Source organism: Lygodium microphyllum, chromosome 13 (genome assembly GCF_053477565.2).
Source record: "Lygodium microphyllum isolate KBCC chromosome 13, Lygodium_microphyllum_v1.1.10, whole genome shotgun sequence".
NCBI lineage: Eukaryota > Viridiplantae > Streptophyta > Polypodiopsida > Schizaeales > Lygodiaceae > Lygodium > Lygodium microphyllum.
In genome coordinates this window covers 145874646-145886539 of record NC_141147.1, presented here as the reverse complement: position 1 = coordinate 145886539, position 11894 = coordinate 145874646, and the positions used below count along the sequence as shown (strand labels likewise).

Genomic DNA, 11894 nt, shown 5'->3' with positions numbered 1-11894 from the left:
ATCTTTTAAGAGGGATCATCTTCATTGATACCTTTCCAATGTATGGTGCAAGCTTTTTAATGCCAAACTCTTCTTTTTGAGAAAGTCATTCAGATGGTTGTGTTGTGTATTAGTGTTGTGAGTTCATGTATGTCAAACGAACGTGGTGGTTTCCTATTGGATCTTGTGTAGGAGCTCTGTTTTGGAGATTTGTAGAGATGGGGTCGTGGTTGGAGAGTTGAAGACGATGCAGATGACGAAGAAGCAAGCTCTTATATCCTTTACCAATTTGTTGTGATTTTTAGTTTGATAAGAGGTGTTAATTTCAATAGAGTTTTCCTTTCTTTGTATTTTTATATCAGAAACAGGTTATAAGTTGGGGTCGTGGTGGATGGATTCTTTTTGAAAAGATAATGAAGATCAAAGTTGAGCTTTTCAATGAACTTGTATTCCCTTTTTCCTGGGTCGCGAGGACGCTTCCTTATTAAGTGTGGGGATATGTTGAGTGTTGAAATGACTTGTTTTTTGGCTGATTTTTGTTGTTTTTGAGAGCTGAATGGTTGATTTTATGGGATGATTGGTTGATTTGGAAGTGGTTTGAGAGGGTTTTGGATGATATTGATTGTGTTTTGGAAGATCATGATGTTTGTTGATGGTTTTGTGATGTTCTGATAGGTTCTGAATGGTTCTGTATACCTTCTGTTTTGTTCTGTTTTGGTCTGTTTTTGTTCTGATTGTCTTCTGTAAGGAGGGATGGAGTATTGATTGATGAAGAATGAGATATTGTGAAAGCTTATTGAATGGTTTGTGAGAGTTTGGAATGGGTTGAGTATAAGTTATGTGGTTTTGATGACCTTCTGTAACCTTCTGTAGGTCTTCTGTAGAGCTTCTGCTTCTGTTCTGCTTCTGTACTGTAACTGTTCTGGTACTGTTCTGTAGACTGTTCTGTAAGTGTTCTGTGGAATGTATGTATGATTTTGGGAAAGTTTTCTAGCCTTGGAAAGAGGTGAATACAAGTGCAAAAGAGCTGAAAGAAGTGGAAGAAGTAGCTGCTGAAGACTGAAGAGAAGATTAGAGTGAAGTGACAGTAGTGAGCTATGAAGAGACACTGTAGTGGCTCTGGTGACCTTTCATATCAGACATACCTCTTGGGAGGGGTATCCACGACCTAAGAGTGATTATTGAGAGTGATTTTTGAGAGATTGTAGTGAGGATATGATGTATTATTGATGGAGTGAGAGAGAGAGAGTCAGAGATAGCCAATTCTATAGAAACAGAGTGATTGTATATGAGAGATTGAGAGAGAAGACTATGAAGATATTGAAGATGAATACTATGTGATGTATTTCCATTCAAAGATGGTGTACTTCTTTGCTTTCTTTGTGATATTGATGGATTCTATGAGGATGTTGAAGAATATGATTGATTCTATTAAAAACTGTGGGAGATTTACATGATGCTGCATGAAGATTTGTTGTGCCTGGTGTTCTTTTCTTCATTGTGACAATATGAAACATGATAAACAAGCTTGTTGATGTTACAAGATAGATTTTCTTGCAAGAGAATTCCCTTTTCCTTGGTGTTCCTCTCGGGGCTCCAGTAGGTTGCTCATATGATCGCAGATCTACAAGTGGATATGCATTTGGATTTGGTAGCAGCATGATTAGTTGGAGCAACAAGAAGCAACCTACGGTTGCTTTATCGAGTACTGAGGCAGAGTACAGGGGTGTTGCATTGGCAGCATGCGAGATTTCATGGCTGCTCAAGCTTATGGTGGCTCATTTGGACATTCAGGTAGATGCTCCAGTGAAGCTACTATGTGATAATCTGAGTAGTGTACACCTGGCTATGAATCCAGCTTATCATGCTAGGATGAAACACATAGAGGTACACTACCATTTCATCAGAGAGATGGTTCTTGCAAGACGCGTTGATCTTATGCATGTAAAGATAGATGAACAGGTGGCAGATATCTTTACCAAGTCCTTGGTTAAAGATAAGTTCTGTGGTTTTAGACAGCTGCTTGGAGTTTAGATGCTGACTTGAGCTTGAGGGGGAGTGTTAGAATATCAAGCTCATTTATGTGTGTTGACCGACATGAGCTGGACACAGCTAGTCTAGTCATAGTAGTTAGGTACATTAAATAAGTCAGTGCCATTACTGGTGTGAATGGTCTTATGACCTTAGGTTGTACTTTCACTATATAGTGTTGAATGAATAATAAAGTGAGTGAGAGGAAGCATGCTGCTTCACTCTGTCTGACATCTATCTGCCTCTATGAATTTAAACACTTTGGAGGAAGTCAATACTATTGAGAATGATCATGACCAACCTGAGGAGCGTTTAGTTACAACATTTCCTTATGAGTTAGATATTCCGCCTTTTGGGTTCGAACAACTTCCAGTTGTTGCTAAAAGATCTTACTATCGTCAACTAGAAAAGAAAGAAAGAGAAAGAAGAAAAAGGAATGGTTGCAAACCTTTACAACAGCCGATATTACATGATGATAGAGATGACCCATCCCCAGCTTTAAATAGATTTGTGCAGACTTTTAATGAATGCCATGATAATTATGATAGGATAATCAATGATTTAAATGAGACTTTTGGAAATAGAACGTGAGGCAGCAGTGACAGCTGTGAATGAAGCAATGAAGAAAATTGCGGAGTTACAAAAAGAAAAGTCAGAATTCCAATTTAGGGAGAGGCGGTATCTAGAAGAAATTTCACTTTTAGAGATGTATTTAGAAGAGCAAGAATCTAAATTAAAAAATGATGTACAACAAATGGAACGAATATCGCCTATTCCTAGGAAATGCTCAGTGGAATGTGGGCAAACAAATGAATTTTATACAAGAAGTAAACCTCTGGCTTTTTCTGGAATTGGATTGCAAGAGAAAAACTCGACTACCGCTCCTTGGCTATATTATTCCCTTAAGCGCTCTATGAGCAGTAGACAAAAGCCGTATCATTATTTTAAAGGGCAGTTAGGGAGATATCATAGAAGGCAATTGCAATCAAGCAAAGCTCACATGCCAAGTATATGTGAGGTAGTCTTACCGCATCCCAAAGAAAGAGTAATGGATTTTACTGTCTATGGGGATGGAGTTGAACCAGAGCTTCGATGGTTTGAACCTCTGGCACCTAAGAATTTTCTAGAGCTAAAACAAGTTATACACTATTTAGGGTGTCGAATTCAAGGTGAGGAAGATGAGGATTTACACTCATTAATTCTTAAGCTTAGTACTACTCAATGGTCTTGGGATTTGAATGACCAAGAGCGTTTGGAAAAGCAAAATGGAATTTTACGGCGTTATCGTCAAACATTACATGCTCAATTTCCATGTGATCAAGAGTAGGTTTCTCAGATAATAGGTTCTATAAATACCACCTTCACGATAAAGAATAATAGAAATTTGAATTCCATCTTGCATGGCTTGAGTAAAAGACAAGGAAGTTATACCGATAAGCTATTGCCTGATATATTGGATGTCCATATGATAGAAATGACTGAGGGTACTTGGGAAGATTTAGCTATTGTCCCTTATAGGGCTTTACCCTTGGTACACTCTGTGAATGCGAGGGAAGAAGAACCAGAATCTAGTACAAGGCATAGTCTACTTGAAAGCGTATCAATGGAAATATCGGAAGATGTGCCTACGATCAAGCCTCGGAAAATAGCCTCTTTGTTTATTGAAGAGCGTGAGTGGAAGTAGTTAAAATAGGAATGGTAGAAGGGAAATATTTAAATCTAGGAGCTCAATTGAAATTCCAAGATCGACAGAGGTTTGAAGAAGTATTACGAGCACATGTTGGGGAATTTGCTTGGTCTTATACGGACCTTAAAGGTATTAAAGCTAAACTTTGTCAGCATTATATTGATCTAGAACCAGGCACAAAACCCGTATGTCAACGCCAACGACGAACAAATCATGTGTATGCAAAACTGGTTAAAGCTAAGATTACTAAGCTTCTTGATGCAGGATTTATATATCTTGTTGCATATAGTGAATGGGTATCTCCAATTGTGGTAGTACCCAAGAAAAATAGCAAGAAAATCCGCATTTGTGTTGATTATAGGAAGCTTAATAGTAAGACAAGGAAATATCATTTTCTTTTGCCATTTATAGACCAAGTACTTGATAAGGTTGCAGGCCATGAGCTATATTCTTTCATGGATGGGTTTAGTGGTTACAACCAGGTGTTAATTCATCCTGAAGATCAATCCAAAACTACTTTCACTACTGAATGGGGTACATTCGCTTATAAAGTAATGCCTTTTGGCTTATGTAATGCACCTACAACGTTTCAAAGAGTTATGATTGCAGCTTATCAAGATTTTCTTCGACAGTGGATGGAAGTTTTCCTAGATGACTTTTGTGTCTATGGAACAGCAAAAGAAATGCCTGATCAATTGGCGCAAGTATTTGAACGTAGTGATGAAGTAGGAATATCGTTAAATCCTGATAAATGTGTTTTTGGAGTTCCAAAAGGAACATTGTTGGGGCATATCGTTTCTAAAGAAGGCATTGCTATGGACCTAGCTAAAATTGCCAAGATTTATGCACTTCCTCCACCAACAACTCTTAAACAACTTTGAGGTTTTTTAGGACATCTAAATTATTATCGACGATTCATTTCTGATTTTGCAAAGGTGGCCTCACCTTTAACGCTGCGGAAAGATACTCCTTTTAATTGGGATGACGCTTGCAAGAAAGCATTTGAATTTCTTAAGCAGAAGTTAATAGAAGGACCAGTATTGGCACCCCCGGATTGGACAAAAGAATTCCATATTCATGCCGATGCATCTATGTATGCTGTGGGAGCAGTTTTATGTCAAGTAGATGACAATAAGGTGGATCATCCAATTTATTACGCAAGCCGTAACCTAAGTGATGCAGAAAGAAATTATACTACCACTGAGAAAGAATGCCTATCAATGGTATTTGCGGTGGAGAAATTTCGTCATTATTTATTAGGGAATAAATTTACCATATATGTTGGTCACGAGGTGTTAAAGTACTTGCTTAATAAGGCAGAACTTTCAGGACGTGTGATTCATTGGATGTTGTTATTCCAAGAATTTGATTTTCAAATAGTTACTCGTCCTGGTAGAGCTCATGTCTTAGCAGATCATCTTTCACGATTATTAACATCAGATAAGGAGGAAGGTGTAGAAGATGCTTTGCCAGATGTATCACTTTTTACTGTGGAGACACAAGTTCCATGGTATGCTGATATTGCAAATTTTCTTAGTACTGCTCGTTATCCACCTGGTACTGATAAGCATCGAAAACGTCAGATATTAATGCAGGCATGCTCCTATGGATTTGTAACGTGTCCACCAGAATCATCCAGGACACGTCCTAGCAGTCCATCAGAAAGGATGTCTAGAAAACTCCATCCGGCACTCCCTTGGAATGTTACGGGTTTTGCAATCTAGGTCTTCCCGTGTCTGCCACGTAGCGGAAGTATCCTGGCCGTTCCCACTTAGGATCGATCGGAATTTGGTTTTCCTGTTTGGTTATTAACTAACAGCAACTAGCGTCAGACCCAAGCGAACTGCTAGGTCCGAAGCGGATTCATGCTGCACTTGGTTCAAGGAGAATGGGAAATGAGAGGGATGCAAAACTCAACCTCTCTACTAATAGGCATAGTCCTATTCCGTAAATCGGGTCTCGGTCATTGGTCTCATTATTCGTTTTGATAATGATGATCATCCCGCTGATCTTCGAGATTTTTGAGAAAAGTTCCCGGCTAACCGGGACCACCCATCCGTAGGACGGACCCATGGTCCATCCTCCGCACTTTCCTCGGTTTGTTTTAGTTATGTAATTATCTAACACATTAATTTGACATATAACAATCAGCTTCTTTAATTAACTCTGTTAGGCACTGGTTCCTTCACGTAATCTTATCACGTGACATAGAAAAACAATATCAAACAACTTCTTTATTATTATTTCATCATTTTATCTTTGAAATACAAGGAGTTCCGCCCGTAGGCTTGTCCATAATCCGCCCGAAGGCTTATCCAGTAATTCGCTAGGGATCACTATTCCAAGCTTCTGCCCGTAGACTAGTATGCGGCCTCGAGATCCAATCTCGAGTCACGTTAGCCTCTTGTGCAGGACTCGGAAGGCGAGGGATTTACGGCCAGAGCCCCCCTTGGTACCCAAGCGTCCTCCTGCACCAAGTAGAGCTCAACGGAAAGACCTCTCGCGGCGGGTTCGGTCCACGTTCCCGGCGCGGTCAACAACCCCCTTGGTTAGGGTCAGGCAGGCAGTCGGGGGTAACTGAAGCTGCCTCTCCCTTCAGGCCTTCAACCTGAAGCATTTAGATATCTTTTCATCCTTTAGTTCCTTGAGCAAACAAGGCAAACAGTGCTTTCTAAACTATTACAAGCACAATCAATTTCAGTGGTCATTTATTTGGCCAACTATTAAGGAGTGAATCCTTCTCTCCGAATGCATCCAGCATTCGATCTGGGATTAATTTCGACTTGGCAAGATCCCCCAAGGATTTATTTGTTCACCCTTTTGTCCTTGGGTTAGGGTCATACCCTGTTAACCCAACTTAACCAATTACCTTAGGTTTTATTAACAGTAAACCCTGGCGACCATGTCGCTTTAATTTATTGATTGATCATTTGCTTCCAAGAAAATACCTAACTTCCCTTAACTTGGCAAATCTTCCCAATAAGGGTGATGTAACAGGATGACTACTCATCCTCTTGCAAGTTAAACTTGCGCAAGAACTTGCCAACCTCATTCCAAGGAACGGCAAAACTTTCTTGTGATCAAACCACAAGGCTATGCGACGTTGCAACTTGTTGCACAAGTGTCGCCTCTATTCCAAGGGATCATTTCACCCATTGAACGGTGTTTTCTGGTCAAGGAATTATGATTAGACTAGAAGTAGGGTTTAGGGTGTCTTCTTACTCAACCCAATCCTAATTGCACTAGGCCGACAACGTTCGGTCCTAGGGATTCCAACTCAATCCAAGTTCTAGCATTAGGTCGAATGATCCTTAGGGTAGAAACCCTAGATCATTATTTGCGTGAGCATCCAATTGACTCAACATTCCGGGAAGGTGGGTAGGACCTTTGGGTTTGAGGGCTTCGACTTGGCGTCCAAGTACGATACTTGGCTGCATTTCTAACGTGCCAAGCCCTAGCTAATACTTGAGGTTTTTATTGAATCGGCTAGTTATGCCTATACGAAACCCTAACAGTCATGATACCACAAATGACTTGGGTAAATTGACCTACTTGTCTTATGACAAGGACAATTCTTTCCTAGAGATGAAAAACTTGATCTAAAGTAGAAAAATAGTTGCAAAATGTTACGATACATGTAAACATGTAATTCATTACTTCTACGCACCATAAGATCCGCAATAGCCCTATCCCTTTTTGCTAAAGTCAAAAGGCATGATAATTTGAAGAATAACTTACATAGGGCCTACTAGGATTTACATCAAGGAATAACGCCTACAACCTTTTGTCTAAGTATTTGAATTTCATGCTTTTATAAGCCATGCAATCATTCCTAAATGCAACTTGATGAAATGAAATTTGCGAAAGTATAAATGCGACCCTTAGATACAACAACATCGTGAATGAAGTTCATGCAATACTAAGGCAAGTGTCGATTTAATCCATTTCCAAGCATCTTTTCCCATGCAACTTATAAGATCGGGGTTCTTTTTCATGCCGTGCAACAGAAGTTAACAATTCCCTCATGCGAATCATAACGAAGGGAGTTATTGCAAAAATACTCCTTTCCTTCATGACCAATGCACTTAACAATTTCCTCTTTAACCCTAGGCAATATGTGGCTTTCCTTTGAAAATGCACGACAAGGCAATTTACTATTAAGGTCGTAAGATGGATGGACAATTTGCGTTTATATTGAAAATACCAATTTTTCCCAATTGCATTTAACTAGGCTAGGTGAGTTTGAACATGCACGGGTGCTTCCTAATCCATGGAGTTGTCATGCTTAATGCATTACTTTAGTATGAAATCACAATAGTAAAAACCTGGGTCTGTGGGCTCAGGGAGATGTCCACGTGAATGCTAGGAGAAGAACCTCCCGCAGGCGCGCCTTGCGACTTCTTGGGAGCCATCGTTAGCGTGTTTACGGACTTCCGGTTTGCCTTTACCCTTACGCAATCGGTGAGTCTTCTCCAACCGTTGTAAGCAGCTTCAAGATCTTTCCCCTTTTCCCTCATACGCAGGAGATCCCTTCCAAAGTGCGGATCCTTGAGAATACCGGGCTTGCGGGATTTGGGCTTATGGAAGGTCTTGTGAAAAAAAAAACTTATGGGATTTGGGCTTTACGAGAACTTGCGAGAATGAAGCTTTGCGAGGGCATGCGGGAATTTGGGGTTTTACGAGCAAGCTTGTGGGATTTGGAGCTTTTACAAACCCGGTTTTAAAACCGGAAAGGGCACGTAGGAACAAGGCTTATGGGCTTATCCTTAGAAGCTTCTTAAAGAAGCTTCTAAGAAGCTTCTGAAGATCAGCAAAGACGTCGTGGGAGGGCCAATGATTGGGAAGGAGAAGGCGTCGAAGACAAGGGGAGGGACTTTGATGACGATGGCGGGGATGGGCGGCGGCCTGGTGGTCTCACAGCAAGGCGGCGGCCTTCTTCCCACAGCACGGCAGCGAGTACAGCGGCGGTCTCCTTCTCTCCCAGCGTCGACAGCAACTCCCCTTCCTCTCTCCACGGAGCCTCTGCCCTCTTTCCCAACACGGCGATGGCAGCAACCGTCTGTCCCCCCCTCCCCCTCTTCAACACCTTAGAGGGTGTATATATAGGACAAGGGGGGGAGAGGAGAGCTCCACCATGTGGCCCCTGCATGGGTTCCCCCCTCCTCATGCAGCCCACGACTCAACCAAGCCCATCCCCCCACACTCCCTCTCCTCCAGCCGTGCATCAGCTGGGGGAAAGGGATAAATATAAAAAAATTTGCTTTAATAATATCCATTTTGCCCCTCCCAAGAGGGTGTTTACGTGTGAATTGCGGATTTGAACCCTCGGGCTTGCTTTGCAAATGCGGATGGTCTCGATTTCTCGCGTGTAGGTTACACATTATACTGCCGGTAATTCCAATATGAAAGATAACCTTTGCACGAGGTTTACGCAGTGTGGGGGAAATCAATATTCACGAGTGGAAATATTACATTCTCTCCCCCTTAGAAGAATCGAGATGTCCTCATCTCGAGATAAACTGGGGATATTGAAGGTTGAGAGAGCTTTCATCTATCCAGGTGGCATCCTCTTCGGGATAATCTTTCCACTGGACGAGGCATTCTTTCAAGGTTCTAGATCTTAACTGTCTCTCGCTAACATCTAAAATCTTATCCGGTCTTAGTTCAAGGACTCCTTGACTAGGCATTACAATTTGTTGGTCATCAAGTACATGATTAGGGTTGGGTACATATTTTTTTAAGAGACTAATATGGAATACATTGTGAACTTTTAGGTTATCAGGAAGTTGCAATTTATAAGCATTGGGTCCCAGGCATTTGAGGATTTTATACGGCCCATAATACCTTGGACTTAGCTTCTTGCATTCTCCTAGAGATAGAGAACTCCTTTTAGGGCGTACACGAATGAAGACCATGTCTCCTTCTCCGAAGACCCTCTCTTGGCGTTTCAAATCCGCATATGCCTTTTGTCTATCTTTGGCTGCTTGTATGTCTTCTCTTATTGACCTTATTTGGTCATCCATGTCCTCCAACATTTGTCTTGAAGCTTCAACTCTTAGGGTTGGATCAGAAAAGTTTAGGGGACTTCGACAATCATGACCATACAATGCCTGGAAAGGGGTCATTTGAATGCTCTGCTGGTAAGAAGCATTGTAGGCAAATTCTACTAACGGCAAGTACTGAATCCACCTCTTCGGGCTCTCGACAGCAATATGCCCTAAGCATATCCTCAATGATTTGATTCACTCGCTCTGTTTGTCCATCCGTTTGGGGATGGTAGGCGGTGCTAAAACAGAGTTGAGTCCCAAATAGCTTCAAAGATAGCTCTCCAGAAGTGTGAAGTGAAGAGAGAATCTCGATCGCTAATGATCCTTCTAGGTAACCCATGTAGCTTGAATATCTCCTTGATAAACAATCTTGCAATGTCGGAGGCTTTATAGTTTGTCTTTACTGGAATCAGGTGTGCAACCTTAGTAAGCATGTCAACTACAACCATAATGGAATTGTATCCTCCTTGGACTTGGGGTAAGCCCACCACAAAATCCATACTGATGAATTCCCATTTCATTTGGGGAATGTCAAGTGGTTGCAATTTTCCTGGCATCATGACATGTTCAGCCTTGATACGTTGGCAAGATAAACATTCAATGACATATTTGAGAACGTCACCTTTGAGCCTCTCCCAATGGTAGCTCTTCCTAACTGCATTAAGAGTTTTTGCATAGCCAGGATGTCCTGCAAAAGGGGAATCATGAGCTTCCCATAATATCTTCTGCTTAAGTGACTGGCTTGTTGGTATACACAGCCTTGTTCTGTAGTAGACAAGTCCATTATCAATGGAAAATTCCTGATACTTAACTTGTGACTTCAGATTCTGCTCCTTGGTAGATATTTCTTTTATCATTGTTTGGTAGGCCAGATCATGGCATGCTTCCTCTCTAGCTAGTTCGAGTATAGGGTTGCTTGGCATAGATACCTTTGTAACCAGAGATCTGGCCGTTGATGGATTCTGCAAGATTAGGGAATTTAGGAATGCCTTGCGACTGAGTGCATCGGCAACTACATTCTCTTTCCCTGGTCGGTACTTGATTTCAAAATCATACTCCTCCAATACTTCAATCCACCGACATTGCCTCATGTTGAGCTCGTTCTGGGAAAAAATCCATTTGAGACTCTTATGATCGGTTACTAGAGTAAACTTGTTACCCAACAGGTAGTGTCTCCAAAGCTTTAGAGCATGGATGACAGCTAATAATTCCAGATCATGCGTGGCATAATTCTTTTCATGACTCTTCAATTTCCTTGAAGAATATGCTACTGGATGACCTTCCTGCATAAGTACACACCCCAAGGCAAGAATGCTGGCATCAGTTACTACCTCGAACTCCTTATTGAGGTCAGGAAGTTTTAGAATAGGTGTTGATACCAAACATTGCTTCAATTGGTCGAAGCTATTTTGTTCGGGAGTTGACCATGTAATAGAAGTCTGCTTCTTTAGTAAGTCGGTAAGAGGTGCTGCAATCAAAGCATAGTTTTTGATAAAGACCCTATACCATCCTGTCAAGCCAAGAAAGCTACGTATTTCTTTGACGGATACTGGTATTGGCCATTCAAGCACATCTCTGACTTTGACTGGGTCTACTGATATTCCTTCTGATGATACTATGAATCCAAAATATTCAATCTGACGCTTGAAGAATGCACACTTCTTCATTTTTGCATACAGCTTATGAGACCTCATTGTCTCAAGGACAATCCGAAGTTGAGGTTCATGATCTTCTTCCTGTTTAGAATAAACTAAAGTGTCATCGAAGAAGACAAGCATGAAATCATCAAGATATGGTCTAAAAATATCCTGCATTAATCTATTGAAGGTGGCAGGTGCATTTGTAAGCCCGAATGACATAACCAAGAACTCAAAGTGCCCATATCTTGTATTGAAGGCCGTTTTTGGAATATCTTCCTCCTTGATCCTTATTTGATAGTAACCTGACCTGAGATCAATTTTGGAGAAGATCTTTGCACCTTGAAAGCGATCAAGAAGCTCATCTATTCTAGGAATAGGATACTTGTTCTTGACTGTTGATTGATTCAACCCACGGTAATCAATACATAGTCGAAGTGTCCCATCTTTCTTTTTCTGGAATAGTACTGGAGCTCCCCATGGTGAGTTGCTAGGCCGGATGTAATCCTGATC

At 41.2% G+C, this 11894-nt stretch overlaps 1 non-coding gene across 1 annotated transcript; it reads left to right on the top strand.

Annotated features, from left to right (window-relative positions):
• The first annotated feature begins 358 nt into the window (after positions 1 to 358).
• LOC148027313 (small nucleolar RNA SNORD36) lies at positions 359 to 426 on the top strand. The gene has a single exon (XR_015692986.1). It is a non-coding gene; the product is annotated as a small nucleolar RNA SNORD36 (small nucleolar RNA).
• The last annotated feature ends 11468 nt before the right edge of the window (positions 427 to 11894 follow it).